The sequence below is a fragment of the Euprymna scolopes genome, chromosome 36, assembly GCF_053919585.1.
Source record: "Euprymna scolopes isolate OS-2025 chromosome 36, ASM5391958v1, whole genome shotgun sequence".
NCBI lineage: Eukaryota > Metazoa > Mollusca > Cephalopoda > Sepiida > Sepiolidae > Euprymna > Euprymna scolopes.
The window spans coordinates 70,201,633-70,219,055 of NC_136517.1; the positions used below are offsets into that span (position 1 = coordinate 70,201,633).

Sequence of the window (17,423 nt, forward strand, 5' to 3'; positions counted from 1 at the left end):
AATGTTGTTAATATGGCCTTACTCAAAAAGGGTTTATTTGCTTGAAAACAATAAAAATCAAATTATATTCTTATTTCATTTCTGATCTAATTTTGGTCCTTACACTGTCTTCCTTCTTTCCTTTCTCCCATAAGAGTAGGATTGGGTGCAGGAGTGGTGTAATTGATAGAAATGCAGAATCTCGATAAAATCATCTGGAATGTCATTAAAAATGTTTAGTTAAGTAGTCAAGCTACTCCTTCATTTTTTACGTTAATAGTCATATGTTGAGTCACTTTACACAAGCAGGAAGAAGTGTAAATCTTTTGGGAGGCCACTGTATAAAGACTCCAAACAACATATAGAGGACAAAGAGTGGACAGACAGCATCAAAAAGGACAATGTAAATATGCCAGTTGTAGAAATTACCAAAGAAATTGTGTTCATTTCAGTAATTTCAAAAATTAACAAAGGCTAACATTTCTGGCTGAACTTTTTCATTACTATCTCACTACATTGCCCATCACAGCAAGACATGTGCATACCTCAACTGGAAGATGTACTATTTAATAAGTCGTAGAACATTTAGTAGCATGAACTTCCACTCGGAGAATCATGGTGATAGTGTTCTATGAGAAAGATATACAGACGGGCAAATGCATAAAAGGCAAGACTATCAAACTAGACATTTACGATATGGAATTTTAGGAAGAACTGCTCTTATTATTGATCTGTCCAGAATGATTATGATCTAAATAGTGCCTAGCATGAAACACTTGCAAAATTCCTAAAAATAATTCCTGAAAACAGTGTGATTCATCAAAGAAATAAACACATCGATTGTGGTAAAGGACAATTGATTTAATCAAATAATTTTTTTAAAAATACTTACATATAATCCCTGTGAAACGAATACTGTTATGAAGTTCAAACGACGGCTCTAAAATGAAGAATGGTAACCCTTAAAAGAGCTGTTGGATGTAAATCCCATTCAAAAAGAAATTAAGTTTTAGCCTCAGGAGAGGGCCACCTCAATCTCTAAAAGTTTATCAACAAGATGGAATAAAACTTTTGGTCATATTCATTACTTAATATTTATTGAGGAAGTTGCCAGCGTCCTCTTGTGTCTTTCCCACTTGTGGAAAGAGGACGGATGGGGGATGGGCTGATAATGATAAGCAGCCATTAATTTAATGACTTCATGTGGAAAAATGACTAAATACGAATTCTTTTACTTTTCCCAATTTTCTCTCATATTTCATCCAATGTCAATCCTTGTTTTTTTCATCTTTTTATCCATTCAGCTTTTTCTGCCTTCCATTCTGTCTTCATATCCCTCTCTACTCCCAACTTTTTCAATCTCTCTCATTTTCGTTGTATTTCTAAAAGTCTTCTTCTCATATTCTTTCTAAAATTTTCACATATACTTTTTCTTTGTTCTTTCCATCAAATTTCTGAAACATTTTAAGAATTTCAAATATTTTTCACCCACTGAAAGTTTATCTTCTAGCAACTCTGGAATTCAACTCCTAAAGTTGCCCATTTTTTTTTTTTCTATCTCCTGTGCAGGCATGAACTCCAGTGTATTTTGAATGAATCAAACTAAAACTAGGAGATGTTAATCCCCCCCCTCCCAAGTTATGATATGAAGGGACTAAACAGAAATTTTAATTACCAAACATCAGAATTATCACATTTTTCATAAAATTCAGATTTTGTTTTTCAATAAATGATATTTTATAAAAAATACCAATTCTAGCAATTTTTCGAATGTTCATATGTGCAGTGTTTAAAAAAAAACATATATTACTAAAAGAGCAAAAGAGAAAACTGATGTAAATCTCCCCCTTCCTCTCCAAAGGATAGATGGATTTCTTTCTCTAAAAGTGATGTCATAGAATCACTCTTAAAGCATGCATGTCAAGTCTACAACAAAAACCATTGTACCTGTTAAAGGGAGACGTATAAATATAACCGAGGCTTATCCCTTTATATAAGAATTGGTCAATAGAAAAGCTTTTTGTAGAGTTGGTTGGATGCATTGAAAATAACATGTCCATTCAATGTGTGTTCATGAAATGCTATTGACTGATCGATAGAAGCTCTTAGAAAGTTGCATGACATGAAAAAGATGATGTCTTTTATAAATGTTCTAGCAGGGCTACCTGGTGCTGCTCGGGACCGTATAAAACAATGAGAAAAATGAAGTTGATTTTTGAACATATCTGTTATTCTTAGGATAGAGGAATGTTTGATGTTTACATATCATTTGCAATCTCAAACAAAAGAATATTTTACCTTCCCTGGACGGGTATCACACAACATACGTTTGAAATAATTGTACCTTCCCTATTTTATTTGGTGAAGAGTTTTTTTTTGTTTCGAAGATTCCAAGAGAAATAACTCTAGACCCATTTGTAATGTCAGAAATAATAATTCCAAATAAATTAGTATTAGATAAAATATATCCGTCCTCTGTTTATGGAGAGAAGGGGGGGGGGTTGTAGATGAGAATAAATGTCAGAAATAATAATTCCAAATAAATTAAATTAAATATATTATCAATATAATTGTTATTTAAAGTTGATTAAATAACAATCTTAAATAAAATACTTAAAACAATTCTCTGGTTAGAAACAGTAACTAACATACAGCTATTTAGTAAAATCAATTTTCATTAGTGTCGTAAGTTTGAGACATAAAACTAAACCGCCTTGGATACCCTTCAGTAAAGTGTTTACCCTACCACATAGCTTGAATATCTTTCACAGCCCTTTCTATCTGCTCTATTTCTTCTGCTTATCCGACTTCCAAATTCTATCAATTACTCACATTTTGTCTACCCCAGTTCTATCATGGGTATACCTTTAAGCTGCATCCAGTGGTGAAACTCCTAATTTAGTCACCATTATTCCTGGGTCCATTCTGACCTGGGGTGGTCAAGATCCTCTTTATCTTTTAAATGTATAAATAATTGAAGGGATTGAAAAGAAAAAACATTTACCAAAATGACTGAATCTGGTATTAAATAAAACAAAAATGGTTGATATGTCCCTAAGCAATATGTTTTTTTGCATCACATATCACAATTATTGATTGTGTCAGATGTTTTATCTGCTTGCCAATAAAATATCTAATTTTTATGTTCGATGTAAACAATTTTTCTATCTGCTTTTGATTTTTAATACAAAATTGGTTTGCATAATGTATTTTCCGGTCATATTACAGAATATTAAGATTTGTTTTGAGTTTCAGTTGTTAATTCATCGAGCAAAATATATGGAAATTCCTCTTGTGTAGAATAGTGTGCATCAATCTAAGCCACATTCCAATTCCATTAAACTTGCTTTTCTTTTAAAACTTGTATGCCTTATAAAATATAGAATATATTGAATGTGGAGTAACACACGAATACATCACCACCGCACTATTATAATGGTTTATTACAAATGGGGAGTTTGTTTGCCACAAAGCAAATGTCTCCAGACTCTCTTGCAAGAAACAATAAAATGAATGCGCCACTCTAATTTTAAATGTTTTTTTTTTCCTAGTTTAAGGTTTTCATTTTTATGTTTGTATTTCTATTATATGTTTTAATCTAACTTTTTACAATCTTATTTTTTGTTTTTACTTACAGGTGAGTTGCAACATAGCATTGTTTCGGTAAGAATCCTTTTTCTTACATTAGTATGCCTACAAGAAGGGATGAATGGTTTGAGAATGATTTCTACTTTGTTTATCTTTTATTGTTTGAATTAAACCTTGTGGCAGAGTATGCCATTTAAGTGATGCTTCTATCTTAAGGTGATGGCAGTATGACTCTTATCAATATTATTGGGGTTGGAGTTTTTCGTGAAGTTGATTGCGTTATTCCATTTAGTTTTCTATTACTTTACAGCATGTAAAGGATCCTACCCTACCAAACTTTGTAATTTTTCACATTATTTTTAAATTCGTCTTTGCATTTAGTCAGCTTGTTACGTTTTAGGTGCAAAAAGATTGCATAATTGCATCTTACTTTGCATTCATGTGTCAATAAGAAGCTCTGCCTGTCAGTTTGTAAAGCTTATATGACATTTCATTGTGAAATATGCAACACGACTAAACTAAGTAGGTGCATCGTGGAAATATCTGTTCTTTAAAATCCTTTGTCTCCATGCTTATTTTTTATAAAATTCTTTCTAACAAGCTAACTAAACGAATAAAAATGTTTTCTAAGCCTTTACTTATCTGAAGAACTTCAAGATTTTATAAGCTCTACTATTATATAAAAGGAACTTTGTGTGAGTTCATTCCTGATGGACTCCGAAACGGTTGGGTTGATTTTTATGAAATTTTGATACTTCTCAAAGACATTCCAATGCAATAAAAAAAAAAATCCAATGAAAGAAGGAACAGGCGATTTTAACCAAAGTAGCACCTTATCCGTCCTAACATTGCAAGGGCATTTGAGAAGTTTTATTACTACACAAACCGAAAAACCTGGCATATAAAGATAGGTTCTTTTATATAACAGAGGCATGTTCGAAATTAATGTTTCTCTTTAGAGCACAATTGAACTATGATACTTGACTTTTGCATTTTAAACTTTAATTCAAGCCATCTATACAAAAGGCAAATGTGCGCGTGCATTTTTTGTATGTCTCGAAAAGGCTTTTTTCACCGACGCTCCCGGGGGGGGGGGTTACTATCGCTTAGAAGTGTTTATATACCCCCTAGATAATAATATCTAGGATTTGGGAATGCGTGTCGGGTCTAGATTTATTTACATCGACTTTTATAAAAATCGTGCTATTTCGTTGTGTCGCGTGTTTGCCCTGCTTTTTAGTAAAAATAAAGTGAAACTAAATTCAAACGGTGTGTTCTCGGCTTTCGTGCCGAAACGTCCAGAAAGCAATCAGCTTTTGATCAATGCGGTGGAAACCTTATATCAGACAATTGCTTTCATATGGACACCCCTATTTTTTATGGGGAGCTGGTTTTTAACCCCACATGTTGGGAAACTAAACCAAAACCAACTTGACTGCGGGATTGATATTTAGCCTAATTTACTTTTTAGTTAATTCATCATGTTTTTGTTTTTTTTCGCTTTCGCCTCAAGTATTCGAGTTCGAACCTCCCCGTCCTCAAACTTTTTTTGGTTTTTCAAACACCCAGGCACCGCCAGACCGTTCGTTTTTTTTTTTTTTTTTTTTTTTTAGAAGTTTTACTTCTTTCTGCAAAATTTCAATGCGATTTCCTTATTCAGCATAGTTGAAAACACAGAAAAGTCGTCATTTACAAGAAAATCTAAAAAAATCTAAAAAAATACCTAATATTTAAACAGGGTTATTACTTCGCCTTGTAATCATTTTACCCCCCCCCACCCACCCACACACACACACCTCTAAAAACCCGGGCAACGATGGGTACCCCCGCTAGTCTATTATGTAAATCTTACCTGTCTGTTTAAATGCATGCATGTTTGTATGTTTGCCTAAAACTTTTGACAGCGGCGACGGATTTTCACAAGATCAGTATTGTTTGAAGCTCAACCCTTCAGACGACAAATATCGCAAAATTGGCTAAATACATTAATTTCTTCACCCTAAACTGGGCACTTTTCTAAAGGGAGGGGTCGCTTTCTTCGTTGATATTTTCGAAAGTCATCCCCTCCTTTCGATTGACTAGCCTTAATTTAAACCGACATCACTTCCGGTTTGGCGATGGGCACAAAAGCAAAGACCACATTATTTTTTTTCATGTCCTTTTCCTCCTTCGTGGTACGGGTTCGAGCCTGCCTTCCTACTACCACTTTTTTTTTTTTTTTTTTTGCTCAACACACACCTCCAAACACCCAGGCACCTAGACTAGTTATATATAAAATCAATTCAAGCCATCTATAAATATAAAAGCGAAAATGTGTGTATGTATGTACGTTCACTTTTTGTGTATGTCTGTAAAAGGCTTTTTTCTGAAAAGTGATCGATCGGCTCACAACTTCTTAAAACTTTTTATATCACATACAAGTCATAATATCTACGAGTTGTCTATTTAATTTGCTCGACTTTGAAAACCCGGGCAACATTTTTCGCTCGCTGCATGTGGATTAGGCTTTAATAAAAGCGACACTAATTCTGGCGGTATTTTCCGGTCACGATCGCCAGAAATGTCCAAAAGCAATCAGATTTGATCAATGGGGAAATATTTTCCTTATATCAGACAATTGCTATTCAATTTGGACAATCTCCTTTTTATGGGGAGCTGGTTCCCCCCTCCCCAATATCTTGGGAAAATAAAAATAAAAAAAGTGTTCCCGCAGTAAATGAAATACTATCCCTCAGTCAAAGTTGACCTCATTAAGTCATTAAAACGTGCACCTGCCAATTCTAAATAGTTAAATAAATTCAAATATGTTTCTGTTAGCATTTCGCAGTGGCTCAATGGTTAACGTCGCACGTTTTTTTTTTTTTTCACACTTTAATTTCCAACTTTGCCTCAAGGGTTCGGGTTCGATCCTCATACTTACCTACCAAAACTTTTTTTTATTTTTACCCCCCCCCCCCCGGGAGTTTTGATTTACCCAAAACCACACACACCTCCAAACACCCGGGCAACGCCGGGTACCCCCCCCCCCGCTAGTCATATATAAAAAGAATTTTATAAAATCCACAGTGGGGTCTCCATCATGCGATGTATACTACTATGTGAGGAGGCATGCGGGACTTCCTCCTGGTGCACCATGATGTGTCACCAACTAGAGAAGCCAATCAATTGATTTGATTGAAAAATGGTTGATTTCTCTGATTTCAATGACAATAAAAATGTGGGAGTGTGAAACATTTGTTGATCATCATTCAATCCTGGGCAACGTTGGATCACTGCTAGTGAGTACATATTAATATGATTTCACATTTCAAACTTGAGCTTGACTTGACTTGACTGGATAAACAAAGCCTCCTCAGAAATGTGAGGGAACATCAAACAACTGTGTCAACTGAATGATTTATTTTTTACTGAATTCATTTAATTTGTTGAGAGAGAGAAAGTATACGGATTGCCATTTTGTAGTAGAGGTTGCTATATACATATTTATTCTACTGGCCTTATTGGATATGAAGAAAATGGGTTACCAAGTTTTGGTTCAAAAAGCAAAATTCTACAATTTAAACCAATTTTATTCAGTTTCATTAACACAGGCTTATAAAAACAGGAATATACAATCGATTTAGTCTGCAGATGTACAGTGGTGCCAAAAAGAAAGTCGGCACTTGTCATTTTTCAAAAACTGCAAATTTAAGCTAAATTGAATGTAACTGTTTAAACAACCTACACCTCATTTGATTCGTCTTTTATTTTTCTATAATTTTCCCTGTTCATATTTGACTTTTAATTGAAGTATCCTAGTGTTCATGTCAATTTAAAAAATTAACTTCAAATCCAGAAGGCAAAAAGAATCTCCGCAGCAATAAATGAGCTTAAAATCAGCTTAAAATATCCACCTTTTAGGCATCTCAAATTGTTATTGTTCCAGGTTATAACATTTAGTCTTTATGCCTCGACTTTCTCTTAGTGATTGTCAGGAGCTCATTAATCTCTAGCTTTTTAATCAAGAAGTCAGCTGCAGATTGAAATGTGAAAAGAAATTTGTATGAAAGACTGTGCAAAAGCACCAAAACACCGGCAATATTCATGATGCCCTTAAATCTGGTCGTCCTAGAGTTACTTTTTACAGGGATCTATCAAGATCCACAGCCTCAGAAACAGATTTGAAACGGCTCCCCAAATCCAACAACTGTGAAATTTTGTTAAAAAGTGTTCTCTTTCTACAGTTAAGAACAGATTGAAGCAATTTAATTTGCGAGGCTGTGTTGCAAGACGTAAGCCAATGATTTCCGTAAAGAACAGAAAGCGCCATCTGGACCTTGTCAGATGCAATAAATATCATAACTTTTCATATTGGTTGAAAGTGATATTTAGCGACGAAAGCAAATTCAATAGGTAGGCAGTGATGGTAGGCAGTATGTCCGTCAAAGGAAAGACAAAAAATTTAATCTTAGGTGCACAGCTTCAGGTTCACTTTTGGTGTGAGGTGTTATTAGTGCTAATGGCCCAGGGCCTACAGTTTACTTGCAAGGTCAAATTAATTCGACTAAGTACATTAATATGTTGACTGAGAATTTTCTACCCTACTTTGGCCAGAATTTGGATGATAATCCTATCTTCATACGGGATAATGCTCCTATTCAGACACCTGGCAATGTCAAGAGGTTCCTTGAAGAGCATGATATTCCGTGTTTGGATTAGCTTGCACAATCTTCAGACCTCAATCTTATCGAAAACATATGGAATTACATCAAGCAACATCTGCACAATGATAAAATTAAAAATCTGGAAGAACTTTGGACAAAAATTAAAAAGAAGTGAGATGCCTTTTCCCCAGAGTATTGCTGCAGACTAATTCAAGGAATGCCCAAAAGATTGCAGGCAGTCAAATTACAGAAGGGCTATACTACTAAATATTAACTAGTTCATTGTGTTCCTGTTGTATTTGTGTTGCATTACTGTCCTAAAGTTACATTTAAATAACAGTTTTCCATTGTGCAGAGTTTCTTTTTGCCTTCTCAGTTTAAAGTTATTTTTTTTTAATTGGCGTGAAAACCAGGATGCTTCAATTAAAAGTCAAATATGAACAAGTAAAATTACAGAGGAATAAAAGGTGAATCGAATGAGGTATAGGTTGTTTAAACAGTTGCATTCAATTTAGCTTAAATTTGCAGTTTTTAAAAATGACAAGTGCTGGCTTTCTTTTTTGTGCCACTGTATGTCAGTATGTATTATAGAAATAAGATTTGGAGTTCAAGTCGTCTACCTTGCCTCTCACCTAAATGTGGTGTTTTGACAACATGATGCTCAAAGTTTGACTATTCATAAGTTGTGAGAAAAGATTTGAGAGGAAGTGCTATCTCCTACAAAAGTGTTTTGGCCAAATTATGAATCAGTCGCTTTATGAGTTCTTACTGGACTCCAGAATGATGACCTGCAAGTGCACAAAGAAGTGATGGTTATTATATAACTGCTACAAATGTGATTATTATTATTATTATTAATTGCAGGAATCATCGGCTACACCGGCTCATAACACAAATGTTTGGATTCCTTTCTAGAATCGACACATGATATTAGATTCTCAAAAAATGCCAAAAAATCCTTTAACAAAATATTATTTACACATTAAAATTAAAATGTGTTCCTTAAAAAAAAGTTTAAAGATCAGACAAGGTTGTGCTTCCTAAATTTATGAATTTGTTTTTGTTTTTCCAAATTTCCTCAATGACAGCATTTTTATTTTGTTGGCAATAATTGTTGAAATGTTCATTTTTGCTTTTAGCTGAAATTCTAAACCTTTGTTTCTTGTGTCTTTTGTGTAAAATAAGAAAAAAATTTAAAAGTAAAAATATTGTCTTTTATTTAGAACTAGCATGGTGACCTGGAATTTCTGGCATGAGCGGGGGTATAGAAAATAAAATAGTTTAAATGTAACAACTTATAAAACTTCTTTCTTTATCTCTTCTCTCTTTTCACTTTTTCATTTTCTCCCCCTCTTACTATCATTCCTCTTTCTATTACTGTCATCTAAAATGTAATTAAAAAAATTTAATACAAACCAGCAGTGAGGAGTGAACCCGAGACCTTTCAGTTACAGATTGGGACTGCCAATAGACTAGATCCATTCTGCCCACAGAGACAGTTGGGTTTCGCCTGATGGCTATAGAAAACTGGCCGATAGGTCATTCAGCATCAGTTGAGGATTGCTCTGGTAATGTGTTGCTGCGTTCGTGCTCGGGATCATGTTCTCTCAATTTGACGGTGTTGCTTGGAATTGTGTTCTATCAATTCGACGGTGTTGCTCGGGATTGTGTTCTGTCAATTCGATGGTGTCTCTTTGGCAGATGTGAGTTCTGTTGGATGTGTGTTGGATTTTCATGATACTAATATATTTAACTAAAAGCTATTTCGGCAAAGAACAGATCATAGAATCTGGGATACTGAGATTGGGCAAAGATGTGATACCACCTTTTAGTGGAGAAGGTGATGTAGTCAGGTGGATAAAAAAGGTAAAATTGGTACTAAGCTACAACATGTGCTAGACCTTGCCAGTTTTATTCCACTTTTTCTACATGGAGATGCCCTCGCCCTCTATCTTGAGATGGGTAATGGAGAACAAGAAAATTCAGAACAGATAGAAATGAAACTAGTGACCACATTCACTGAAGGGCTTTTTGAAGACTATGAAAAGCTACAATGATTCAACTGGACAGTTGAATCAGTTGATGTTTACGACAATGCAATCAAAAGTTTGGCTAGACTAGTAGGATACCTAGGGAGAGGACTGGATCATACAGTCAAACTTGCTTTTATAACGGGATTCACAGAAATATATCTATAACGCTACAACAGCTACCTCATGTAGAGAGAATGGACGTCAACAAACTGATACCAACTGAGCAAAAGAGTTTGAGAGACTGAGACATTGGCAGCAAGTACACAAAGTAATATGCTGTGAAATAAGGTTAAAAAAGAATCAAGCCTTCAGTGCTTTAGATGTCAAAACCACACCTGAAAAAGGATTGCACAGAGATACCTAGAGCCAGATTACAATTGTGCTACAATTGTGGAAAGTTTGGCCACATTGCTAGATATTGTCCTCAGATTCAGAGAAAACAAGCAAAAGGGAGTTTCTGCACCACAAGCTACGTCGACAACAAAATGAGGATTCAATACAGGCCTCTTCCTATAATAGAAGTGGTGGTGGATGATTCAGTAATGACCGTACTTGTTAATACTGAGTGCACCGCCGCTTTAATCGCTTCAAAACTCAGGAGTGGCACAGTGAAAGCAGTTGATGGGAAGAACATAAAATGTAAAGGAACCAGGCAAGTGTAGATGAAAGTATGTGGAGTATGAGTCAAAGTGGGGGCGATCTTGATGAATCACATCATTGACGGGATCAACGTCATAATTGGAATGGACGTAATCAATGAGATGTGAGGTGTAACTATAAAGAAAGCTGAGGTCAAGTTTGGAAATGCACATTGTGCTGCAGCTGCCCATCAGCTGAACGTTTGCAAAATTGAGGATAAAAACTTTGAGGGAAATTTCGATGGAGAGAAATAAACAGTAAGATGGAAAGGGAAAGCCTCTTGTGTTAGAGAATAGAGTGCAGTATTATAAGAATTCCTTGAAAGTGAGAAAAATTTAGAATTTGAGAAAAAGGTTGAAAGATGGATATCGGATGGTATTCTTTTACCATGGAAGGGAGAAAGAAAAGGTGTGTTACCATTGATGGCAGTGTTTCCATCTACAAAAGGGAAAGTCAGGTCAGGGTTAGACTTTCGTGAGTTGAACCGTTTTGTAGCATATCATACAGGGAGTGACATAATAGATGTGTGTGATGAAAAGATGAGAAAATGGAGATGGTTGGTAGGAGGAACCGCCATTGTGGACCTTAAGTTTGCCTACATGTGGTGAAGGAACGATGGCAGTACCAACTGGTCTGTTATAAAGGAAAAACATATTGCCTAACACGATTAGGATTCAGACTTAATGTTGCACCAATGATTATGGCAGCCATTTTAAAAATGGAGGAGTGTGGAAGAATACGAACAAAAGGTGCTGGAAAAATGATTGTAAAACGGAGATTAGGGATGTTTGGAGAGTTAATATCTCAATTTGAACTGCGAATAAAAGCAGTGTTTTTGCCTTCAGAGAAAAACAAGGCAGATAAAAAAAAAAGATGCTGTCTAGGAATTGGTCAGCTGGAAGAATTGCATGGCGTGCACCACATGGGAGTGGAAAGAATATTATATTTGGTGCAGAAAGTTGATTCCCATATAAAGCGATATGGAGGAAGCTACAAGTGGAATCTGTGTCTGCAATTGTAGCCAAATTAGAAAAGATGAATGAGGTCCAGTAAGGTATGTGATTATGGATAATGGCACTGCTTTTCAATCTTCCAGACTATGCTAAAAAAATGGAAGATAAAAAGTTATTACAGGGCAGCCTATAGACCTGGAGGAAATGGAATAGTGGAGCAACATCATCGGACAGTGAAAGCAGAGCCGAGAGAGGAAGAATATCACCAACATATTTAACCACAATTACTTCTTTAAAAAATCGTTAAATTACTACATAATAACATTTTTAAATTACTTCTTTAAAAAATCGTTAAATTACTACATAATAACATTTTTAAATTACTTCTTTAAAAAATCGTTAAATTACTACATAATAACATTTTTAAATTACTTCTTTAAAAAATCGTTAAATTACTACATAATAACATTTTTAAATTACTTCTTTAAAAAATCGTTAAATTACTACATAATAACATTTTTAAATTACTTCTTTAAAAAATCGTTAAATTACTACATAATAACATTTTTAAATTACTTCTTTAAAAAATCGTTAAATTACTACATAATAACATTTTTAAAAAACTCTTGATCTTGACTAATTTTGTTCCTGGTGACGTCCAGAACATTAAATATTAAAAAAGAAAATGTCTATATATTATCCGAAGTAATGGTGAAAAACAATATCAGCCGTTGTTGATCTAATTTGTGTAGTTTTTGACTTTTAGCTGAATACACAGATAATTTTCCTTTATCTAATAGCACATTCAGTTTAGTCTAAAATGTGTGTGAAAACCAAATGGAAAAGATGAAATTTATTCGTCAGTCTCTATGCTGCAATTGAACACACCTTTCAAATAAAAAAGCTTTATGAACGTGTGAGAAGATAAACACTAAGCAGTGATCCGACTCACCATTAAAGCAGGAAAAATAGAAAGAGAGAAAAGGAAATGATTCGGTGTAAGTAGGCAATTAATGTCGCCTTCTTTTGTGTCGTTGTTGTCCGTGATATTGTCTGGTGTGTTGTAGCCTTTGATCAGAATCAGCCTATGTCAATGTGACTTGCTAATAATGCAGAAAACAAATAAATAAACAAACAACAAAATAAAAAACATTCACATCTACATTTCATGGCATGCACCTTCTTTCTTTAATAATGATCACACACACATTCTTACATAATTTGAATTCTTTTATCAGTTTTGGCAATGATTGATTCAGGATTCTTTTTCTTTCCTTTTTTTAAGATAGTAAATCTATTTACTATATGATTTAATTTTTCTTATGCCTTATTGATTGGATAGTTTCGGTCATGTGACCCTCTCTCTTTCTTTCAATTACACAAATGAAACTTTTTTTTTTTTTTTTTTGGAAAAATGCACTCTACTAATGCTGATAAATCACCAAGAAGAGTTTTTTTTTCTTTTTTTTTTAACGGTAGGTGGACGTTTTGACCAACGGCCACTTTGAAAAAATATTTAAAGAAATATTTTATAGTGAATTTCAGCATTTAATCTGTGACATATTAAATGCTGAAATTCACTATAACATATTTCTTCTAATTTAAAATTATTTTCTTTCAAAAAATTTAATGAATATAATATTTCAAATGGTTCTTCACTTGCATTGTCAATAAAATGTTGGAAATATCAATTTTTTTACTGAGAAATAGCAAAAACAAATAAATTTGTCATGGTCGATTTACAACTGCCACTCTTTTAGTAACAACCGGATATTGTTAGTTTGTTTCACTTTTTTGTTGTGAAACCATCGAATGTCATCAGATTTACTTCGGAACTTTTGAGATGAGGATAATTTGGATTATTCAAACAACCGTTCACATATTGGATGTTATTCTCACGTTTTGGCTAATTTAACTTCCGACTTTCATCAGGCGCATCTTTGTACTTTCCACAATTTTTGTACAGATTCCAGAGTTTGACAACATTTAACTGAAAGTCAGATTACATCTTATTACATTCTTCTGTAAAAGTTGGCACAATAACATTTTAAAAAATCTTTCCTAAGAAACTTTGTAGATCTCACATGTTCCTAATGTCTTCTATTTTTCTCAAATCTGTTTTAATCTGTCACTAATTATGAGATGTCTCAGTTGTATGATTTGGCAAAATTACGGTGATTTTAGTTTCAGACAATTTTTTAAAGTTGGTCATTCGTATGCGTTGCTGAGATGTAAGAAACATGGAAATGGTCATAAACAAGAGATAAATTCCAGTAATGATGATGTTTGTATATAATTTGAGTTTTACTTACTTTGTTTCATTAAATCCGACTATACAAGTATGAAACTTTCCATTCTTGTACACAACATTTGAGCATGTTAAGGAGAAAATGCTTGGAGTTGAAATGAGTTTATGTTAACACAATTAGTGTTGATATGAAGAATTTAAATTGTGTGCGATATAAATCGTTTAGAACTGTGTTGTTGGCTTTTTCACATCTCTTCTCAGTCTCTTTTAATCTTGTATATCTATCAAAGTCTGCTGATTTTAGTTAAAGAAGGAATTTTTGTTGATTATAAACTCAAATATTTCTTTTAAATTTTGTTAATTTTAGTCTATATTTGGACATAGGTGAATAGGTGACCCCCTACTATGTCAACTTGGTAATATTAACTGTTGTAAAACACATCTGCCTATTTGATCTGAATTTAAAAAATTTATTTTTCATCTATTCATAAATGAGCATCCTCAGAGATTACTGCAAGTTTCACAATAGATAAACTATGCTCTTACATTTGATACGACTTGTTAAATATTGTGAGTACTTACTTTAACTTTCTTGCTTTATCAGGCATTTTGGGTTCCTAAACAAGTTCATATATCGAAGATTACCAGTTAAAAATCTGGTTAGTGAAGTGTTATGGCAAAAATCTCAAACTGGAAATTCCACATTTGTCTTTTCAAACCCAAGAAAAACCGATTCTGATGAACAATACTGTAAATGATGATGATGATAAATGAAGTGTTATACTGGCACTAGTACTTCAGGTCACACATTTAATTTATTCTTTCATTACGTTTGTGAATCAAAATATTGGTGAGCCCAAACAGTTTTCCTATTGAATGTTAATTTCATTAATTTGTTGATCTGTCCCAGAAATTCTTGAACAGAAAATTATAATACTTTGATTTTTGTTTTGTTGATCTTGAGATATTTGCATTGTTAACATCCAGTCATTCCTTTAACCACATCAGTCTTGCCTTTTATTCACGTTTGATTTTTTTAAGGTAAAACACATGATCTGCCTATTTGATCTGAATTACAGATCGTTGATTTTTGCTATATTGTTCTGCATGGCTCACGATATGTTGTAAACAACACAATCGTGAACCATGTACACGAGGCAGACAACTGCAAGATGCATGGCATAATAAGCTGCAAATTAATGTTGGTGTGTTTGTCCTCATATCACAGAATCCCTTGAGTCTCTGTTTTTCACCGGTCAAAACGAAAGTTGTTTGAAAAATGTGTTAATGTGCAAATTTGTGACCTGAGATACAACTGTACTTCCAATGGCTGATCTTGCAAAGAACAGAGTGGAAACGTGAGGATTGAAGAAAAGATGATTTATTGAAAGGAAGAAGCAATTTTTGCACAAAATCTCTTTGGGATGTAACATGTTAGTGTAATATGTCGGTGATATCACTGATAAAGTTCTGTCATTTCTTGTTGCTGAAAACTGGGAGCCACTGTATCCATTTTTGTGTCTAAGATTCAAGTTTATAGAGAACTGGACTCTATAGAATGATTCCTAGCCCTGCATATCATGTGTTATGTTTATTTAAATAAGTTATGGGATGTCTCAATTTTCTTAACTTGCGTAATTGAATGCAGTTTACTTAAGAGAAGTGTTGAGTTTAAACTTTATATGCTAGACATTTACTATGAGCCAAGTACTGAAGAAACAGTTCCAATCCATTGGTTAACTTTCCCCAATCTCCAGTACAGAGTAACTATGTAAATAAGTCTTCTCTCTCATTTCTCTTATAATTCACTTGAACACCACAAAGACAAAACATCGACAACCATCAATTGTACCATAGCACAGATTATGATTGTCTTCAATGGATCCCATTTGTCTTTTTCTCTTCTACAGAATGATAATGTATATTGTTAAATTTTTCAGTTCTCCAAGATTTTCTCTTATCTTTTTTATTTTTAGAAATTATTTTTTAATCAGCAGTTTCTTTAATCTTAAATTGACATAAAAAAATCAAATCATTTTTTTTTACCTGTAGATCTTCTAACTTGAGTCCAATTCAGATTTTATAGCTGTTGTGGTATTACAATAAAGTAAAAATGGCAACATATGTGCAATTAACTGTTTACAAAAGATATTATTTCGGTATTGAAAAACCTGAAAAAGAATTGGCATGTTTCAAAACAACCAAATGAAACCATTCTTCCCTTCTCATTATTTTACTCCATGTGGTGTTTTCCTTTCTAGTTTCTTACTCTCTGTTTCTTTCAGCCTTGTTTTTTTCTTAACCTTCCTAGTGAGAGCATTAGTAGCTATTAAGATGCTACCGAGAACTATACGAGCGTTAATAGTCAACCGAATATATTATTATTTATGCATCAATACTGCTTGAAAAATATAAATCTTTAATTTATCATATGAATAAAGTGACTTTTGTTCGAATAATTGTATACAATATTTTTTTTTATTTTGGCATTAAATAATCGATAAAAGGATTGATATGCCATAAAACACACGAAATTACAACAGTTCTGAAAGAACTCACATTAATCATATAAATCAGGTTCAATATGTATTGTATTTCTGGATTAAACAATACATAAAATGGTTGATGTATCCGAAAACAAACAAAACTGATCAATGAAGCAAAATGTGTTTTGATATCAAATCATCTGTTGACCTATTGTGAGATTCTCCTTTTACCGGCGTATAACTTTTTCAATAAAAGAATGAAACTTTTGTTCATATTTTCATAGTTTAATGCAATATTAGTCCGGGTCCAGCTGAATATTATTGTGATTGATGGGGTGATCGTCTGTGGTTTGCTTTGAAAGGATGAGGGAAAGTAGATACTAGAAGACCTTGTCTGTATCTCCTTCCCTCATTTTGTCATCCCCCCCCCCGTTTCTGTTGTCTATCTCCCCTGTCGATCACCTAACACCATTATTATCATAGAATCTTTTCCTCTGTCCCTCATATTTCCTCCTCCTTTGCAGAATCTCCCTCCCACCACCTTTAGCTGTGTTCTTTTTTCGGTGCTTAACAATAACACCGCTACAAAAAAACTGATTTTTTTTAATAGACCAAACCTTTGTTTGCATACTCCATTTATAATAAAGATTTTAATGTAAAATTTTATGCAATACATGATCGTGTTCATGCTTTTTTTTTCTTTTTTTTTTACACAGGCATCACCACACTATCAAGGCCAAGAGGCCACTCGAGGATAAGGGTTAAAGAGTGTACAGTAGAAATTGGACAAATCATTAGTAATCGTTAGTAATGGAAATTCGGTAAATTTGTAAACATATGGAACGGCTCATCAA

The 17,423-nt window shown here is 33.7% G+C and overlaps 1 protein-coding gene and 1 long non-coding RNA gene across 10 annotated transcripts in view; one reads left to right on the top strand and one right to left on the bottom strand.

The window, feature by feature from the left end:
• The window catches only part of LOC145260568 (uncharacterized), a 504,115-nt gene that overhangs the window by 55,183 nt on the left and 431,509 nt on the right, over positions 1-17,423 (top strand). The window contains exon 1 of one of the 9 annotated variants that reach the window (XM_080118829.1): positions 3,622-3,642. The exons of the other annotated variants lie outside the window; for them this stretch is intronic. The gene's annotated coding sequence lies outside the window, so the exon portion shown is untranslated. Of the gene's footprint in view, positions 1-3,621; positions 3,643-17,423 lie in introns of those variants that run through there. 9 annotated transcript variants of the gene reach the window in all.
• Positions 17,201-17,423, bottom strand: part of LOC145260569 (uncharacterized) — a 239,274-nt gene continuing 239,051 nt past the window's right edge. Inside the window, exon 4 of the long non-coding RNA XR_013864333.1 lies at positions 17,201-17,423. This exon is cut by the window's right edge and continues 1,135 nt beyond it. This is a non-coding gene — a long non-coding RNA (uncharacterized LOC145260569).